This window comes from Triturus cristatus, chromosome 1_2 (genome assembly GCF_964204655.1).
Source record: "Triturus cristatus chromosome 1_2, aTriCri1.1, whole genome shotgun sequence".
Lineage (NCBI taxonomy): Eukaryota > Metazoa > Chordata > Amphibia > Caudata > Salamandridae > Triturus > Triturus cristatus.
Window position 1 is genome coordinate 216336124 of NC_140580.1, and position 21046 is coordinate 216357169.

Sequence of the window (21046 nt, forward strand, 5' to 3'; positions counted from 1 at the left end):
GTATGAAAATGCATTGATTGTGCATTTGCTGCTGGGAAAGTGACCCATGAATAAAATACCTCTGACCTGTACTCTTCATGGGCCTCTACCACGAAGGTCATGTCTCTTCCTGTAAAGAGGAGACCATGCTGTTGTAACATCTGTGTCACTATATGTCTGCAGTTCACTGGTATGTGAACTGGTGCTGCATTAGACATTTGAATATGTGGAATTCATAGAGGGTACTTCTGTGGGGTGATCCTTTTTAAAGGTTCATGGCTAAACAACGTACAGCCAATACATAGGGGTTTCCCTACTCAGCCAAGGAGGATTTTTTTCCTAACACCTTGGACGTCTCTGGTGAGTTTGGATTTAGGGACTTTGGGTACACAAAAGAAAATTACTCAGGCGAGCCATTATATAATAACCAAAGCTAGAATGTTGGTGGCGCCATGTCGTCCCGTTCATAGTTTCTTAGTAAAACTGCATTTATTTGACAATATAAACGTCAAAACTATGCAAGACTGATACTACACACACTATCAGGGTATGTTGGCCTGAGTCCTGGCTAGCTCACAGTGCACCATCTGTGCCCCTAGCCTAGCAAGGTAACAGGTGGTATGTGCAACCTTAGAACATGACAGCCCTGACTTCCCAAGGAAATCTTGGAAACAGATCTAGAACCCTTTTGTTTAGTTTCATTTTTTGCATCACATATTGTGTCAAACATCTATATATTCTAAACAGCTTTTTGTATAGTATACTTAGCTTCACCGCTGTCATATTTGCTATGTCTGGATAGGCTGTGTAACCGGCTAAGACTGGCCATGTTGCTCCCTCATTGCTTAGAGGATCTCATTTAATATGGTTTCTTATATGTGGCGGGGCTCCTTCAAACCAATTTTGGTGTTCATGAAATATTAATTATATTTCTAGTGTTTCATAAGGTGTGTAGTTAGGAACTGCAGCTATGGTGTAAGTGTGAACATGTCTTGATTGTGCATTTACAGCTAGGAAAGTGATTCATGAATAAAAAACCTCTATCGTGTATGCTTCATGGGCCTCTACCATAAATGTCACGTCTTGTCCTGTAAGAGGAAGCCCTTGTTTTTGTAACATCTGTGTCACTATATGTCTGCAGTTCACCGGTATGTGAACCCCAGAAGTACACAACATGGTGTTTCAATATTTATTGAAGCAATATGATTCTTGTGTAAAATATGTGTTCTGCAATTATTAATAGAAGGAAACAGAACAGTGTAATCAGCATTACGATAATGGTAAAGAAAGTAAACAATTCAACCATTGTTCTGTTACATCGGATATATGCTCGCATGTGAGTACCGTTATAGTTTTTGCCCCCCAACCTAGCACTATCCATCCTGGTGTGTCTAGGGTGGGTGTATCTGCCAAAATCCCTATAGGGTGATCTAAAATCCCCATTAGTTGTCTTTAAGGGTCATCAGGGACCCGTCTTGAAGGAGAGCTGGGCATCATCCCTCAAAGGAGATAAGAAGGAAATAACCGGGCAGGGATTCCGGCATGAGGTGACCTCAACAGTGCCCCCAAAAAGCTCCTCTGTATAACAAAGGAGTGACGTTGTTTATATAATAAACTTCACTCAAGCCTCAGTCTGGCCGCTATTGTTGATTCTTTCATGATAGCTCAGTCGCCGACCAGACAATAACAAACAACAGCATTTTGCAAATTGAACTTAGCCCTTGTACAGAATTTTCAAAGCATCTAATAATAAGCCTATGAAGAGTTGTAAATGTAAGCAAAGCCATTTCAGAGAATGTTATTCCTGCACAGGCACACAAGCAAATGTGTGTCAAAAGTCAGCATTTAAGAAAAGATTGCAACTTCAAAAATGTAAGCATGTAAAATCATGGTGTACCTACCAAGGCCTAATGTGACCACATGACAGTCTGCCCTAGGCCTGAACAATTTGGGGTGTCTGGCTGTGTGCTGTGTGTGGCTATCTGTGGTGCCCGATGGCTGCCCATGAACACTGGCTTGGGTGCTCACTTATGTGGCTTTTGGTCTGTTATCTGAGAAAGGGTGTGCTACCATGAGCACCTATGAGAAAGAGGGCCACACCTTCTGGAGCCCAAGGAATTGCTCTGGTTCTTCCATGCTTTGTCATCCAATAAGACCTCAGGTCAGATGTGCTGGCCCTCTGAATTTTAGCATACTACGAAGCAGAGGAAAATAAACTAAGCAGGATTTATTCAGGAACGGCGAGTGAATAGGGAAAAGCCCAGTGCTGAATCCCTGCTCGGCAATGGGTGAGAGAAATGTGGCATACAGTTGACAAACTCCCTTGCATTGCTCAAGGGGCCCAATCCCTTCTGATCGAGGATCACCCCACGGACAGTGTTAGGCTAGTAGCTGCTCCAGTGCTTCGGAACTATGTCTTCTTGATTTTGGGTTGCATGGCAATGCCGCCCAAAGCAGGTGTTAAACTCCATCTAAGGCTAAATATGGATGTGAAACTTCTTGCCAACAAGTATTGTAAGGAAAAGTTGAAATAAACTTTAAAGACAAAGTTCAAAAGGGGGTGAAACAGTCGAGAGATAACAAGTGGGGTCTGTGCAATCTTCCCAGAAGATTCAACACGTCTGAAATGTCGGTTACGCAGGAGGGCGGATCCTCTCTGTAGAAGTGCTGCCTGTGTGGAAACGCCCTTTGCACAGTAAAATTCCTCCACTGTGGAGTGACACGACCGGCTCAGGTCAACTGGAATGGCTTCTGGTTGGCTCTCCACTCTGGCAGAGAGAGTTACAATCCCCCTGGCAGCAGCTTCACCATGTCTGCTGGGCTGATGGAGATTGACTGCCTGCGAAACTTCCCCTGGTAACTAAACCAGCCCCTCATGGGGAGAGTGGAGTGGCAAAGGAGGAGAGGGCCACCTGCTCACAGCGCAACTGTTGACTGGGACTGACTGTTCTAAGTGCACCGACTGCACAGTGATGCCAGACAGGGAGGCCATTCTGAGCACTAGGGGTCTGTGGCGATGTCAGTTACCCACCTAACTTGTCTTGGAGCACAGATCAAGGAGCCTAATATGTGCACATGTTAGAGGGCCGATCAAAACCCTGTATTGCAATGAATGGTGGAGCATGGGTGATGGGACACAGATGATTTCGCACTATGCCTGGGAAGGGTGAAGATCGAGGAAACTCTGATGGAGGTCTGTAGCAGTCCTAATGTGCAAACAGGTCATCCGACCTGGGTAGAGGACCGAAAGACTAATTAAACCATCTAGTAGCTGGTTCCCTCCAAAGTTTACCTCAGGATAGCTGGTGCTCGGAAACCCCAGTTTTATCTGGTAAAGTGAATGATTGCAGATAAATGAGTAAGAAACCTGCTCTCTGTTGTGAAACTAGGCATTGAATGTGAGTGTATGGTGGACCACTTTTAGTAAGCAGAACTGGTGCTGTAGGATGAACTGAACACAGGGTTAAGGAGCCCGATGTTAATGCTCATCTGACCCCTGAAAAGGTGTTGGTTGAAATAGACAGCACGATGGTGGCCATGGAAGTTGGAATCTGCTAAGGAGTGAGTAACAACTCACCTGCTGAGAATCAACTAGCCCTGAAAATGGATGGCGCTGGAGCGTCAGCCCATACCTGACCAATGCCCGCACTGAGAGACTCAGAGACTAAGTCGCCTTGAGTAGTAAGGCTGCAGCAGTGCATACAGAAGGCCCAGGCAATGGCTCGGGTAGAGCCGCTGAAGGTACAGATCTTGGAGGTAGCAGCAAATCTTTAAATGTGAATACTGAAGGCCAAAGTGAAAAAGCATTCCATGTGAGAAGCAGTTCGATATTGCAGGACCATAGAGCCTTCGTTGGCCTGGGTTAGCAGGCCTCTGGGCCAGTGTGTGGAGCTGCTCTTTTGTGGACTGGAGGGTGGACGGAAGAGAGCTGCCTCCACCACCCTTGGTGCACTGCATGTTCGTGAGGCACCTGGTGCTAATTCATGTGTAAATTACCTGATCCTGGGTCAGGTTTTCATAAATAGTAGAGCAGCTACCTCACTTCGATCTATTTAAAGGCCGCCTCGGAACCAAGCTTTTATCTCTGTCTGTGGGCAAAACTGCCCCCTGGGGTCCCTCTGCAGCCAGGCCAGAGGGAGAACAGTGTGCAGAGATGTGAGAGACTGCCCCTGAGCACTCTTCTCACCAGGTTGGCCTGAGGTGCCTGGTCACCAAGCTGGCCAACCAGATGACCAGTCATGGCTATCTGACCAGATGATCAGTCGGTAGCTGGCCACGCAGATGACTGGGAGGCCAGCCAGCACAGCTAACTCTGACTTGTGTCTGCCCCCTCTGGGGTGGGATAGCCATTGTCTGGGTAATTGCATAGAGCCGCTTGCTCGAGGACTGGAGCGTGGGCGGAAGGGGACCACCTCGATTGCCCTTTGTGCACCACATGTTCGTGGGCCACTTGTTGCTAAATCATTTGCAGACTACCTAATTCTGGGACAGGGTTTTGTAAGTAGCAGAGTGGCTACCTCGCTGAGATCTACGGAATGTCATTCTCGGAGCCAAGCTTTTGTCTCTGTCCATGGGCGCCTGTCACCCCCGGGTATCTCTGCCACCAGGCTGGCGGAATGGATGGTGTGTGGTTCCATGAGTGGATGCCACCTGGGCACTCTGGTCACCAGGTGAGCCAGAGCTATCTGGTCGCCAGTCTGGCTGACCAGAAGACTAGTCAGTGGTTGGCCAACTAGATGACCGGTTGGTGGCTTGCTGACCATATGACTGGTAGACTGGCCAGTTGAGCTAACTCTGACTTGTGTCTTCCAGTCTGGATTGAAATAGCCATCCACTGGGCTGGTTTGTAGAGGCGCTTGCTTGGGGACTGGAGTCTGGACAGAATGGTACTGCCTCCATTGAAATGAAATGAAATGAAATGAAATTAAAACGGGTATTTAATAGAGCGCTCAGCTACTCAAACAAGAGTGTCCTGGCGCTTACGCAGTGATAAGAGAGGAGTAGAAAGGCCAGTCGTTTTATTGAAACAGCCATGTCTTAAGGCTCTTTCTAAAAGAAAGTAAGTTAGGGTCAAGCCTCAAGGATTCTGGCATGTTGTTCCATAGCTTTGCACCTAGGAAACCAAAGGATCTGCCGCCTGTATGACTAAGACGTATTTTGGGAATAATGGCCAAATTAGTATTGTAGGACCGTAAGGGTCTGGACGTTAATTACCAGTTGGCACATTTATTAAGGTATACAGCACAGACCTTGTGAAAAGCTTTAAAAAAAGATAGTCAAGGACTTGAAGTCAATCCGCTCTTTAATGCGGAGCCAGTGAAAAGATTTTAAGAACTGAGGTCAAACATGTTCTAAGACCAGATCGCGTGATGGCTCTGGCAGCCACATTTTGGATCACTTGCAGACGCTGGGTCGGAGATTTAGGGATACCAAGGTACAGACAATTGACATAATCGAGCTTAGATTTCACAAGAGCCTGCACAATGATCCTTCTGCTCTCCAGCGGTAGGAGCGCCAAGAATTGTTTTAGAATTCGGAGTAAACCGAAGCAAACGCCTGAGAGATGTTGAATCTGAGGATGCAACTACAGTGATTTGTCGATGATTTGTCCTAGATTTTTTACTTTCTCTTTTTCAACAGGCCGAGGTGGCAAGTCCTTAGGCCACCAGGAGCTCCAGTCAGGTGTTTTGTGACCACCAAAGAAAACCACTTCCGTCTTGTCAGGATTGCATTTCAGCTGGTTTACCTTAAGCCAATTAAAAACCTTCGAGAGGCAGAAATTAATCATTGCTCCATCAAAGTCAGAGCCTTTGTCACACGAGAAAATAAGCTGCATGTCGTCAGCGTAACAGACAATTTTGGCGCCTACTTCCTCTACCAGAGATGCTAAGGATGAGAGGTAGATATTAAAAAGGGTTGGGCTAAGAATAGCGCCTTGAGGGATGCCAACAATTGATAGCCAGGACTGAAGAGGAGAAGGGTGGAAGCCAGATGTCCTGAGATCTATTTTCCAAGTAGGAGGACATCCACTTGAGGACGGTCCCACTGAGGCCAATGTACTTAAGTCTATTTAAAAACCTCTCATGTGGGACTGTATCAAAGGCCGCTGACAGATCTAGCAGTATCAGAACGGCCTTACCTCCCGCATCCAGTCTGCCCCTAATAAACTCAGTAACTTCCAACAACGCAGACTCCGTGCTAAAGTTGGCCCTGAATTCAGACAACCCAGGGCACCTCATATTCGTGGGGCACCTGGTGCTAAATCATTTGTAGATGACCGCATTCTTGGTCAGGGTTTCTTAAGTAGCAGACCAGTTACCTTGTTCCGATCTGTTGAAAGCTATCTTGTCGCTAGGCTGGCCTACAAGAAGACCAGTGAGTGGCTGGCAAACCAGCTGACCAGTCAGTGGCTGGCCGACCAGATGACCGATAGGCTAGCTGGCACAGCAAACTCTGACTTGTGCCTCCCCCGGTTTCTGTAAGCCTGTGGGGGTTAAATAGTCAAGGACAAATGGCTTCCCAGACAGACACATGGGGCTGGGTGGTTGGCTGTGGTCTTAACTCTCCTTAGCTCCCCAGGCTCGGGCACCAGGAAGGTAGAAGGCACTCACCTGGGGCACCCTTATCCAATTGACAGGTGTGACAGACCCTACCCAGGACATGGTTACTAGGGAGGACTCTTATGAACCTCAAGGGTGTGGAGTGGAGATGGGCCCAGCATGCCTGGACTCGAGGCACTAGACAGGGATAACCTTGCCTACTTGAGCCAGGGTGGCATTTGACTGGGGAGGAGTCTGGGGCTCCTGCGGGCTGAAAAGCTTCCATTCCCCTCCTTGGGACGCCCAGCTCCTGCAGTCCAGTGGTGCCAGCAGGAGGCAAAGCCTCCTACCCTGCCTAGGGCAGGGTGCCACCAACCCACAAGGGTTTACCAGGTTTCAAAATGTCCACCAGTTAGCTTGTCAGCTTCATGTTGGCAGAAAAGTCACCAGTGACGTTTCATTCTCAAGGTCAATCCAGCCAATGAAAGAGTATGGGTGTGTCAGCTCAATAAACCACATCACCAGCCGACCCTTCGTAATTTGACTTATGCCCAGGTCTAGTGATGACCTCTCAATGTGGCCAATTTCAATGTGTGCCGTTGACTTTTAATTAGCAGATAAGACAAGGTCAAATCTGTGGATTGTAGAGGAAGTGGTCATGGGTGTGAAGTGGCATTATTTCTGCTCTGTCTGCACTCATTTTTAAATTAATCACAATGGTACTCCCCATAAGGTGATAAATGTATAACACATGATAAATATCTTCTAGTGAACTTTTACTTGCATCTCCGTTTGTAAGACACGCATAGCTTTTCATCTTGTTTATTTATTTTAGCCAAAGATATAAACCCTGGGGAGAAACCACATTCCTCTAAACTTCGTCTAAATATATAAATGTCCCATCTCCTTTCCAATGCTGAAAAAATACTTACTCCAGTCTTTGAAGAGAGCATAATCATGTCTCGTTCCAGAGTCAGTAAGAGGTCTGTCAAACGTACAAGCAAAATGTTGTATGTTTTCATCTGTTTTTTTTGTGGGTCCAAGCAGAAACACCTATTATCTGACCGGCGCACCCCCATGTTGCTGCAACTTTCAAACATAAAATTCCACAAATCCTGACTGTGAATTGTGAAGAGTAAGTTACATTTGGACAGTGCAGTTTCTCGCACCTATATCAACGTAGAGTCTCAAAAACATTTGTAAATAAGGCATCAAAGGCCTTCTTTTATAATTTGATACAAGGTAATTAAAAAAAAGGAGATGGAAGTTGCATCATGTTATTTATTGTTTTATAGCACCCATTACAAACCTAACCACTATCCTGGTGCTCAAACAAGTGTAGGCCAAGCTTTGGCAAAGCCAATAGGTCTCAGCAATGCCCGAGCTCCTGGCCTTGCCAATGTGAGTGTCTTTTAGTCATTGTCTAGCAGCACATACCATAACATATGTATTTTTAAAGCGCACCTTCACCCAAGGGTATCTTGCAGTTGAATAACAGATGTTTATTGTTACTCAACTCAATGGTACTCAGTTTATTGACCTCATAAGGATGAAAGGCTGAGTGAACCCGCCGGGATTTGAATATGTGACCATGAGGACGAACACAGGCCTCTACAGTGGATGTATTAGTCCACTAAGCCACTAGACCTGACCCAACATCTGCTGTTCAACATGGCTGGAAGTCACTGAAAGCCCTGAATCACAGAATGTTGAGCTGATGCTGAGTCTCTTCTCCCCCCATGTTGAGTTTATTGTCCTGCACCTCCTAACACAATAATGCCCTATGACTAGGCCTGTGCTGACCACATCATAGTGCTTTTTTTCACTGACTTTCAGCCATTTTGAACAGCAAATGTACTTGGTAGACAACATGATTAAAATACATCCACATTGGCAAGGCCTATAGGTCAGCCATTGCTGAGATCTTTTGGCTTTGTCAATGCTTCTTCGGTGTTGATGGTGTCTTGCTGAACAAATGTGGAAGTGATAGTAAGAAACAGTTGCGAAACTTTGAAGTGAAGCAAGGATGTAACGTAACCGCCTGAGCTGCAAACAGGGGAACTGGGGAATCAAGTTCAAATCTCGGGGTTGGCTGAAAATGTGTGATTCTGGGCAAATCACTTACGCTTCCCTCTGCGTACAACAATAAATGTGTGATGTAACTGGTGAACACTTTAAGCGCTCCAATACCATTGGCTTGAGTTAGCACTATGGCAAGATAAAGGACAGAACAAGCGCTCCAATACCATCAGATTGTGCAACAAAAAAAATAATAAAGACAGCAGCGATGAGGGAGGTTGTGGGGGTACAGGTCAAGCAGGGAAGCAGGAAGGGGTGGGGAGATGGGCAAGCAATGACAGGAGAGGGCGGGAGGAAGCACGATCAGCAACAAAAATAAATGTGTCATTGTGGAATGTAACTGGTGAGCACTTAAAGCACTCCAAAACCCTCGGGACATGTTTGCACAATGGCTAGACGGAGTACAAAGCAAATGCTCCAATACCATCAGATTGTGCAAAAAAATAACAAATAAACAAGTGCTCTTCATGTTTTAACAACGTTTTAAGAAATGCATTTGTTTGCGTATGCGCGTATGCATTTTAGTGGTATGATGTGTATGTGTACAAGGGAGATGGGCTGAAAATACAAATACTCCTATGGAGTGACTTGAAAACAAAGAAAAAATAGCTGCGCAAACCAAGAGCAGTGTAAGGAGACATGAACTTGGTCCATGTGCTGCGGGAGGGCCAAACACAAGAAGAGTGCATGACGCCCTCATACCATGATGAATGACATTAAAGAAAAAATTAGAGTGACGCTGAAGTTTACCAATGGTAGGAGATGGGCGGCCTGTAAGCCCACAGATAGAACATAACAGGTCTCTTTGTCTAGCCAAGCAGCGCTTGCGCTGTCTAGCCGAGACCTAAAAAATTGATTTTGCACAGGCGAAAACTACTGGCTTTGCCAATGCATGTGTTTAGAAACAGGGAGATTAGGTGATTCATCCATAATAATCACAAAATGTTGAGCTGAGGCTAGTGAGATGATGTAGCGTCCTCGTGGAAGAGGAGGCGACGTAAGGGCCACAGCTGCTGCCCATGGTAAACTGGGTTCAAGTTTCGGCATCGGCTTATCATTCTTGATTTTGGGCAAAGCACTTAGGGGGCTGATTATGATGTTAGTGGGACTGACACTAACTGAGCGACAGGGTTGGTCTCAACGATATCTGCCCTTGCGGTCCACCCGCCGCATTACGATGCAGTGGGCAGAGGCATCGGGCGGAGGGACAGTCCGCTGTGCTTCCGACGGGCTCCTTCAGTGTGTCGGAAGGCATCATATTCCCCTAATGACGGCAAAGCCAGGCTTGGGCCACTGTCAGAATTATGATGGCACTTTCCGCCTGCCCTTACATGGCGGGCTACCTGCCATGAAAAGGTAGGTGGAAAGTGACTTTGGGGCCCCCCTTCCCCCCTGGTCCTCCGCTTTGGGGCCTGGGGGTACCTATGGTGTCACCCTAGAAAACCCTGCACCATGTGGCAAGCACCGTGAGGCGCCTGCCACACGGTGCAGGGATGTTTCAAAACATGCATTTTACAATGAAAGCTTATGCTGCGGGCCTTTTCGCCCACCGCATGAGCTTCCATTGTAAAATGCATGCTTGTGACCTCCCTATAGGTGTGGTGTAGCACTACATAAAACTGCAGAAAACAATTTGAAAAACAGAGTTGGTGGAGGAGGAGATCTGTGCAACCGAGTTCAGTGGGGCAAGCAGCGATGGTCGCGAGGTGGATCGGCAACCAACAGCTAATGCAGGCTGCCACAGCAAGATTAGGTGATTTGGCTGTAATCATAAAATATGGAACTGAGGGTGAGGCTAGGGAGACGATGTGGCATCCTCATGGGCGAGGATGTGGCATAAGGGCCATAGCTGCCGACTATGGAGCTTGGAAACCAGGTTCCAGTTTCTGCAGTGGCTTGACAGCCTTGATTCTGGACAAATCACTTTACCGCCCTGTGCCTACAAAAATAAATAGATGTCCATGTGTAAAGGAACTGGCGTTAAAGTAAAGTGCTCCAATACCTTCGGGTGGTGTTGCCGCTATATAAAACTACACAAAAAAGTAACTGGTGCTAATGTTAAGTGCTCCTCTACCATCAGGTGGTGTTGGCGCTATATAAAACTGCACACAAAAAACAGAAAGAATTACATGTTAGGCTGGTTCACTGTAGTGAACATGAGGAAAAACATCTCATCAGCAACTACATTAAAAGAACTACTTTTGCCATGGACACTGAGGAGCAGGCAGGCCTTGATGACATCAAGACTCAGCCTGGCTCCTTAAAAGAGAATTCAAGTTAAGCAACAATGGCACAAAGATCACTTCATCGGTGAATGCGGAAAAAGTATGAAAGTGTCCTAATGGGATAAACTTGAAGAAATAGAGTCCCACCCTATGAAATAAGAAGCAGCATGATGAGACACAAACAGTTCAATCATTTCACATAGGAGAAACATGGCTATGCACTTGCAGCAGAAGATTCAGGTACATTAGAAGCACTGACAAACCCCGTGATAATGCATACCTGATTAATTTTAGGTCTAATTTTCATCTATAAACACCATTGCCGAATGATCACTTATGGCGTAAACATACTGACACAGCTAGTACTCACACATGGGAAAAATAAACAGAGACTACATATATGCCAAGTAATACCAGCTGTGCACACATGCTCCAATCAGCACGTCAGCTATACACTAACAGGACATTAAAAGGCAGAACACCATCCACTCACTAGAACGAAACAGACTACAATGGGGATTTAAAGCAGTGACAGGGTCGGGGGTGATTTGTGGATGGGGCAAGTACTGGGAGGTGCAAGGGAGCAAGCAGAGACAGGAGAGAGGAGGTGGGGGAAGGGGGAGGGGGTGATCCATGGACAGGGCGTTAGGGTGGAAGGAGATGGAGCTGGTAATAGTGCGAGCTCTGTGTAGAGTGCTGAAAAAGAAAGGAAAAAGTAGGTTCTAAAATGGTTATAGAAACGGGAGCACTGGACATTTACGAATACTTGGTCCATGCTCTGAGGGGCGGGCTAAACACAAGAAGATGCATGACCATGCATCCCAGGAAAAAATGGTGACAAAAAATATTAGACAGACGACGCAGCGAGCAGATGGGAAGCCAGTGGGTGGGCTGAAGCCCACAGATTAAACACAACATGTCTCTTCGAGACAGCGCATGCGGTGTCTTGCGAAGACATAAAAACCAACATGTTCCAAACAGTAAGAAGAAAGAATACAGTGGTTCAAATCAAAATGATGTTGCAATGACGGGAGTAAGAGGGAAATTCAAATCCAGACCTAACCCTATCTTAAACCAATTGAAATAGTATCATTTATGAAAGGTTTTGCCCTGTCTTAAGGCATCCTTAAGACTGTCATTCCTGAGAGGGCGTGGCTTGAACGGCAATGAGGGAAGTTGCCTGAGTCTGCCGCTCTGTCAACGCCTGGGAGCAACCAGACAATAGCAAGATCACCAACCATGTAAAAAGAAAGAAAATGATCTCCCCGCCCGTCGGAAAGGCTAGAGGAGAAGAGGAAATCTGTTTCAACCCCTCACCAAGGAGCAATAGTGAGTTTTCTCCAAAACTCCGTTAGCGCTGATGCAAAGCACAAGATGGCGACTCTAACGTGAAACCACCGACACGGAAGCTTAAAAAAGAACAAAGTGCTACGGCGCACTTTACCGATCACAATTCACTGGCAGAGAAGGTCAGTCCAAGCAGTACCTCCCCCCCGCGACATCCCTAACGGCGTTCGGGGCACCCGTAGAAAGCAGCTCATAACGAGAGCAAGTGCGATGTTCATGTAGCTTTAACGGCGGCTGCAGCGGTACGGGACAATGGAGGGGGGACAGCGCAGACAACCCAGCCGAAAGAATAAAGGAAGCAAGAAACCAAAAAGCAGTGGATGCGCTCTAATATGCCACAATAGGCGAGAACGAAGCACCTGAAAAGCGACGGAAAAAAACCCAAAACTAATCAGAGGAGGCAGCCATCTTGGATAGGGAGCCCGAACGGCTACGGGGAAAACAGCCAGCGGAACAGGGCGAGGAAAAGATAGCGGGGGAGGAAGTAAAGCGCCCAAAGACGAACCGAATGAAGCTGCACATCCACCTAGTGCACAACAACAAGAACAAGAACAAGCGCTGCCACGGAGAAGAGCGAGGAAACCAGGGAGGAGTAGCGAAACACGAAGAGCAGTTTGGGACCATGAACTAGGGTGTGTTTTCTCATCGCAAAGGCAGCGGTCACACAGTGAATCATGCCACATACATGATCCAAGACAAGGATCAAACAAGTAAGAATCAGGGCGAGGGGCAGTACTGTGTGGAGGCAAATCATACGAAAACCTCACCAATAATCCTCCATAAGGACACAACAATTGGCCATCAACTGGTACCCACCCATCATAAGGCCAGGAGACAGTACGACCCAAGCACACACAGACAAACTCCCCGAAGTGAAGTGAAACGCACAGAGGAGGAGGGGGAAGAGGAGAAAACGCTGTGCGACAAGGGGTCTACAGAGCGAGGGCTGATAGAAGCGACACCGCTGCTGTGGCAAGGAACACGGCTACCTTAAACGTGAACACCGGCAGGAGGGGTGGCGCTAAACGGCCATCGCGGAGACATGCCAACCAGGGTAAAGGCCTTCCAACACCGGCGGCCGCACAAGGAAGAGGTGCGTCAGAGAACCCCACTCAGCCCCACGACTATTCCCAACAAGCTGGGCTAAAAAAGACACCAAGACTCGCCCAACGTGGACACGCACAAGAGCAGAGAGACCAACTTACAGCGCTAAACAGAAACAGACACAGAAGATTCGAGACACAGCAGGTAAAGAGAAGGCTGGCAACCATGGCAGGGCAAGAAGGGAAAATACTGATTAAAAAAAACAAGGGAGACACACTAACAGACTTGCCTATCAAGCACAGACCGGATATCAACAGCACTCTCTACATGATTCTGAAAAAACTAGCTGAGGTCCACGATCTAGATAAAACAACGAAACAAACTACGGATGCAATTCAACTAGAACTGGCAGTGATCAGAGCGGACATACATGCGGCTAACAACAGACTGACGGTGGTAGAGCAGAGAATAAGCAATATAGAAGATGGGGATCAACAAATAAATAAAGACCTTAAAACCCTAACGAAAACCACAGCAGCACTCCAGCGTCAGACGGCTGAACTGGAAGACCGGAACAGAAGGGGAAACATAAGAATACTAGGAGTGCCGGAGGGGGAAGAGGATAATGCGGGATCCTGTATGGCGTTCATCGAAGAAATGATCACGAAAATACAAACATTAAATTTGACCGACCCTTCGAGCTGGACAGAGCATACATAGTCCCAGCCTTCAAAGTTACCACCAAAGGGGGCCCTAGACCAATAATATGCAAACCACTACGCTCACAGCATGCAGAGGCCATATTTGGCTTAGCGAGGAAAAACCAAAACATACAATGGAATGGCCAGAAGATAATCCTGACACAGGACTACTCCAAACCCACAGTGGACATAAGAAAAAGGTTCCTGGCACTGCGAGAGAGACTGAGAAAGGAGAACATCATGTTCTCATTTGTAGGACCCATAAGATTCAGAATAAGTGACAAAGACAGAATGCATATCTTCGAAGAACCAAGAGAGTTGAGCAGATACCTAGATGGGCCAACACAACAAGAGATGGAAACATCCCAAACAGGAACGAGCAAGAGAAAAGCATCACCAGAGCTAAGAGTGGAGTAAACAGGAGGAAAAACAAGTGACAAGGGGGACACTCAAGAACTTGCACCGACCTCAAGTCAACAACAACAACTACCTCAAGACTTAAGGAACTAATAGAACACACTGATCGCCCTACTCAGAGCGAGCACAGGTACAAGACATATACTCAGCAACCTTGGAACCTACCTCAGATGAACAGATTTGGACTTAAGACTGATCTATAACCTACCTCAAGGTGTTACTGGAATAGCCAGGCGGGACGAAATGACGCAGGGAGAAGGATGAGCTATATATATCCATATATCCTTTTTGGCTATATATAGCGGGTGATATATGTAGAGTCCTACACTGGAAGAAAAGATTGGGGGGGGAAAAGTTTATACTCAATGCCAATTAATACGAACATATGATAACACTAACATACTCATTAATAACTCTTAGGGAGACGGAATGGAGACCTTGCCGTCGCACGTTCACTACACGAGTTTTTGTAACGGGGTGGGGGGGACGGGGAAGGGGGGGATTGTCTGATTTGTTTGCATTTTTTGTACTCTTGGAAGCTAACCACTGTCTTCTACACTATCTACACCCTTCTATCTATCTTTCTACCTATACACCTAGATACAAGAAGCGAAAGGACCTCTGGACCGGGGGGAGGGAGCAACAGACCCAAAATGAGGGACCACAGGTTACACCCACCATTTCAGGAAAGCCAGACAGCTAAGAATGGAGGACTCATACAGAATACAGGGAGGACAAAGGGAGAGGCCCAAATGGCGACCACACACTACAACCAATGACACAAAACACCACAAACTCCCTGACTAGTAACCTGAAGATAGTCTCCCTCAATGTGAAAGGCCTCAATCACCCAGTTAAGAGGAAAAAAATACTAGACCACCTAGCTAAGACCAAGGGGGACGTGTTCCTGTTGCAGGAAACAAAGCTCTCTCTCGAGGACGCCAAACGAGTCAAAGCCAGATGGATAGGACAGGTAGCCTGCACTCCGGCAATAGGCAAGAAACGGGGGGTGATTACCCTGATAAGAACTGTTACTAACAATAGAAGATCATGATCACGACGAAGCAGGGAGACTACTCGTTACACGCCTGAAAAGGGGAGAGGAAAATATACATGTAGTGAATATTTATGGTCCCAACACAGACGTCACCGTTTTCTGGGAGGGAGTCTCCAAAAAACTGGAACTTATTCCCCACAACGACCTCACAGTGGTGGCAAGGGATTTCAACATAGCACTAGACCACACATTAGACAGACAATCGCAATGCCACTACCTCCCCTCCAATGCACACACCGTACTAAAGAACATATGCACCAGATTCAACCTCAAAGACCCAAAGACGACTAAAACACCCAGACACTAGGGATTACACCTTCTACTCCACCCGCACAACTCATACAGAAGGAAAGACTACATATTGATCACAGGCACACACACTCTCTTAATAGAACACACGGACATTGCACCTAGATTACTCTCAGACCACTCGCCCTTCAGCTATGCGGGCGCCACAACGAAGACATACCCCGGAGATGGAGGTTTAATAGCAACGTCTTGACAGACCAAGGCAACAAAACCAAGACTGAAGAGGCAATAACAGAATATCTGCTGCACAATGACACACAGGGCACTGATCCCAAGAACATATGGGACGTTCTTAAGGCCACAGTCAGAGGCACGATATTAGATATCAAAGGCAAAATGAACAGAAATGCGAATCAGCACCTGATCCAACTTGAACACGACATCAAAAGACTGGAGTCGATTGAACCACATCAAAGACACAAAGAACACTAGCACCCTAACCAAACTCACTAAGAAAAAATATGAATACAACAGAATTCTGAGCAAGAGGGCCGGGTTGTGGGTGAACAAATATAAGGCCATCAATCTATGCGAGGCGAATAAAGCAGGGAAGCTACTAGTCTCCTACTTAAAGCACAAACAAAGACAATTTACCATCTCATCAATCACCGACAAACACAATAACACACACACAAAGCATAAAGAAATCCTAAGAACCTTCCAAGAATTTTATCAGGAACTATACAAAAAAGATCAGGCCTTAGACCAGGAAGGTTGCGCAAGCTATCTAGACAGACTAGACCTCCCAAAGGTAACGAATGAAGAAGCACAGATACTAGGTAAGGAAATAAGCGCGGCAGAAATAGAGATGGCGGTCAAGTCCCTAAAAGAGAACAAAGCACCGGGCCCAGATGGATACACGGCCACTTTCTACAAAACATTCCTAACACAATTGCAACTGACCATGAAAAAACTGTTCAACCACTGCGCGGGGGATGGAGTAGTCTCCCAATCCATGTCAGAGGCGAACATAATTGCTATCCCGAAGGAAGGCAAAGACGGACAAGTACCCCAAAACTACAGACCCATATCATTAATCAATGTAGACAGCAAAATAGACGCCAAAATCCTGGCATCAAGACTAAACACTGTACTCCCAAGATTAATAAGCAACTCACAGGTAGGGTTCCTAAAGATCCACATGTCACACGACAACACCAGACTCCTAAGGCCCCTATTAGAACGCGCTGCCAAAATAGAAGAACCTGCAGTGACTATCACACTAGACGCCTAGAAAGCCTTCGACAGGGTATCATGGGATTTCCTAGACCAATGCATGAGGGCATTTAACCTTGGAGAAACATACATACGGAAAGTAATGGCACTATACGGGGACCCCAGAGCCCGCATAGCAGTTAATGGATCAGTCTCTGACCCTTTACCCCTACAGCGCGGAACAAGACAGGGGTGCCCCCTGTCTCCCTCGCTATTTCGGTTGGCCTTAGAACCTTTGATTAGGGATATCAGGGCTAACGAGGGGGATCACGATCATCGAGGTCACAGTCAAAGTAGCCTCATACGCAGACGACATTCTCATAGTGACAGAACGACCCGCGTCCTCCATCGCGGCCCTCATAGATACCATTGGAACATACTCAATACACTCAGGATACAAACTTAACAAGGACAAGTCGGAGTGCAAACCACTCAACGTCCACACCACCAGGGACATACTGGGGAAATCGGGCCTAGCGTGGCAAACGGGCTTTATCAAATACCTAGGCGTTCATTTCGGCAGGGTCCTCAAATCCACACTTGACAAGAACGAGAAGCTACATTAAGAAAAGACAAAGACATTGCTAGAGTCCTGGTCCCCCAAATTTATATCATGGTGGGGAAGGATTGAAACAGTCAAGATGATGATCGCACCAATGATCAACTATCTGCTGGGAATGCTCCCTCTCATTCTCACCGAAGACTTCCACCGCAAAATAGATAAGATGATTAACAAATTCCTGTGGCGGGGAAAAAAAGCGAGAATAAGCCTAAAAAAACTAAGACTAGACAAAAAACTGGGTGGCCTGAACTTAGCAGACTTCAAAACCTTCCAAACTGCATTTCTGGCAAAACAAGGAGCTTACTGGCTTTTGCCTAGTCAGGGGGAAACACCGGTATGGCTAGCAATAGAATGAACCATGTTAAACAATCTAGAACCAATGGCACTCCTCACAGCCAATAAACACATTTACTCTTTGAACACAATACTAAAAAACACAAAAAATGCCCTGATTAAAATAGACAGAAAAATCGAGTACAGCATTAAAAACTCCTATTGGGAATCACTATGGGCAAACACCAAATTTAAGTACGGGGGAAACCCCTCTCCATAGAGTCATGGATGAAATTAGGAATCTCCTTTCCAGCGCAACTGGAAGAAGGAGAAAGGCCCATCACTTTCACCAGGTTGAAAAGCACTCACAACTTACCAGACATAGAACTATACAACTTCCTAAAAATTAAAACAGACCTAACAAAAGCAAAACTAGCAAAGCACAAGCCAGCAATCTTTCAATACATGACTAATCTCAACAGAGGAGGGCACCAGGTTTCACATCTGTACAAGCTACTTCGCCCCAGCACAACCAAAATCAACGATAAAGCGGCCATATATTGAGAAAAACAGCTTGACGCCAAACTCAGAAAGAGAACTGCACCTCCTCTGGGCCTCACCCTCACGAAACAAAATATCCCCAGTACTAGCACAGACAAAATTCTGGCTACTACACAAGACCTATTGGACCCCGGCTCGCCTGGCAGCGCTGGGCCTAAGGGAAAATGATCTGTTCTGGAACTGTGACAAAGAAAAGGGAGACCTAGCGCACCTAATCTACTACTGCACCAAAGTCAAAAGATTCTGGGAGGAAATATTTTCCTTCATAAATAGGGCACTAGGGTGCAAACTAAAGCCACAATTTTGTACTCTCACCACCGCGTACATTACCGCAGAGCTAGACTCACAACACGACAGGGACCTGTTAGACCTCCTTCTGAAGGCGGCCGTAAAAATAATACTTTCCAAATGGAAAGATTCAACGAAGGCGATGTTTAAAGGTTGGTTCAACTGGGTGACGTACCTCAGAGGCGCCGACAGCATGGCCCTGCGGAACTCACCATGGAGGCCAGCTTCCAGGGGTATGTGGACTGCACTAGACGAGTTCCTGGTCCCCTACGAACCCCCGTGAACAGAACTAGAACAGAACTAGAGAGGACCAAAAAGCCGCAGATACACCCCCTCACATGACCCCCTCACAAGACCAAACGGGCCCACAAGGCCATAACCTTCTTGTACACTATTTTTTCTTTCTTCTCGCTTCTCTCTTCTTTGCTCTCTAGCAATCCCCGGCTCACACACTACTTGCTCCTAACAAGACAGTGGATAGGGGGGCAGCCAAACATGCATACCATGTACCTGTTTTTTATTTGACAAAGTCAGCCAGTTGGGCTGCCACCCTGTAACGAAAAAGCGATGATAATTGTATGTGTAAAAATCAATAAAAAGATATTGAAATGAAAAAAAAAGACTGTCATTCCTGGCTTAAGACAATTTTGGGGCTGTTGGGCCTGATTTAAAATGGGATTTCTGTCACTGAATTCAGAGGGCCCATTAATTACGCGTAACAACAATTGCTATGGGAGAGAAAACTGAACTTGCTGAGAGAAATGTTGCCCCTGAAAGAATGTAAGCAGTGGCACCTTATCAACAATAATAAAGTAGTAGGCCTATCTGTGATAGGAGGAATCAAAAAATCTGACAAATTACAGCAAGTATATGACCTTTCCCCAAAAGAGGAATAAAGATACACACCACTTTGCCATGACTTGTTAATCTCCTTTTTTGACTGTTGACAGGACAGAGGTTCTGAAGTTAGCCCTCTGGAGAACAGAGTCCTGGCAGGGAAGTTAACCAAAGGGGTCAAATTAGCTACACATAAGACCCTTGTTAGAACCACACCTGACTGCTTACTTAACCTTAACAATAGGTAGGCAGGCAGTGCTAATACATCCTAGAGTTGTCACAGTGTTAAAGGTGTGCATCTTATCCAATTGAAGATACTCTATAGAACATATTGCAACCAGAACAGAACAGACTGCAGAAGATGGGGTTAGAACTTCACACTAAATGCTTCAAATGTGATATAAGAGAATGCATTGTCATCCAAACATTCTGGATAAAGGTGAGAGATACACTCTCCCAAGTTTTGGGAGGAGAGATGCCTCTGATACTTTAATTCATAATACTGGACATTCCAAGGTAAGAATCTATGAAACGAAGAAAGTTGGCTCTCGGTTCTCTAGGCATAAAGGTGGCAAAAAAGAGCTGCATCAAGGAAGTGGGAATATACAGTGTCCAAAATGGGGCAAATAGAGTGTGGGCATGGACCAAAGTTTGAAAGGGTGGTTTATGAAAGTAGAGATTTTTCTCAAAATTTTCGGAGAAATTGAAGACCTAAGAGAGAACAGTGAGGGCTGTAAGTCTGGCTAGGAACAGTGACCCACCTTTAGGGCATTACCTGAGGGCGGTAAGGATAGAGACTTGCTTTATTTCCTTCTAAAAGACTTGGGCCCTCATTACAAGTTACACGTAATCTCGAATGGGTCGAGTAACTGAAGCCATTGGGCGCATAGGTAATATGAGTAATGCTAAAACACTGTAAGCCCTTGCATTATCGAATAGAGAATTCCTTTGCCCTTGTAATAAAGATATATAGGGAGCACCATTTGATCCCTTAAGCGGTGGATTCAAGAACAGTACAGAAATATTAAAAACTCTGAAACCAAACTTCTACTGGTCAAACATTATGAGGCGTATCGATACCACAGAATATTCGCCTTTTATGGAATTGAAGAACAAAAGAAAAACCCACGAGGGGGTAACCAGGAACTCACCCTACATATAGGGAATAGCGAATTGATACGGAAGTTCAATTAAACAAAAAAAAGGATGCAGAACTACATACCTGCTTACTGTAAGACTCTGATATGAATGATGTTCCTTGTTGCAGATCAGCATTTAGCTTACTAAACATTTGATATCGAATATGTGCTTGGGACTTTTTTGTACTATAATGTTATTACCTCCTGTGGTATGATGCTATATACTTCAATTGATTCTCATCGCCAGTCAGCCTTGCTGTTGGGCTCACTTAGGGGACTTCATCCCCCAGATTGCCACGCACCAGGAGGCGCCGATGTCTGTGTCCAGTATCTGGCCGCATCGCCTGTCAGCGCAGTTGCTCTCCAGTGGCATGGGAAGCTCATTGCCCTTCAGCCTTGCTATTGGGCTGCCTTGTGGGACTTCGTCCCCCAACTTGCCAAGCACCAAGAGGCGGCCTTCCCTGTGGCCCGTAT

At 46.1% G+C, this 21046-nt stretch overlaps 1 protein-coding gene and 1 pseudogene across 2 annotated transcripts in view; both read left to right on the plus strand.

Moving 5' to 3' along the window:
• LOC146867068 (cGMP-dependent protein kinase 2-like) overlaps positions 1-21046 on the plus strand; it is a 1824148-nt gene that overhangs the window by 833275 nt on the left and 969827 nt on the right. The window lies entirely within an intron of this gene.
• On the plus strand, positions 2132-3862 carry LOC146867069 (28S ribosomal RNA; annotated as a pseudogene).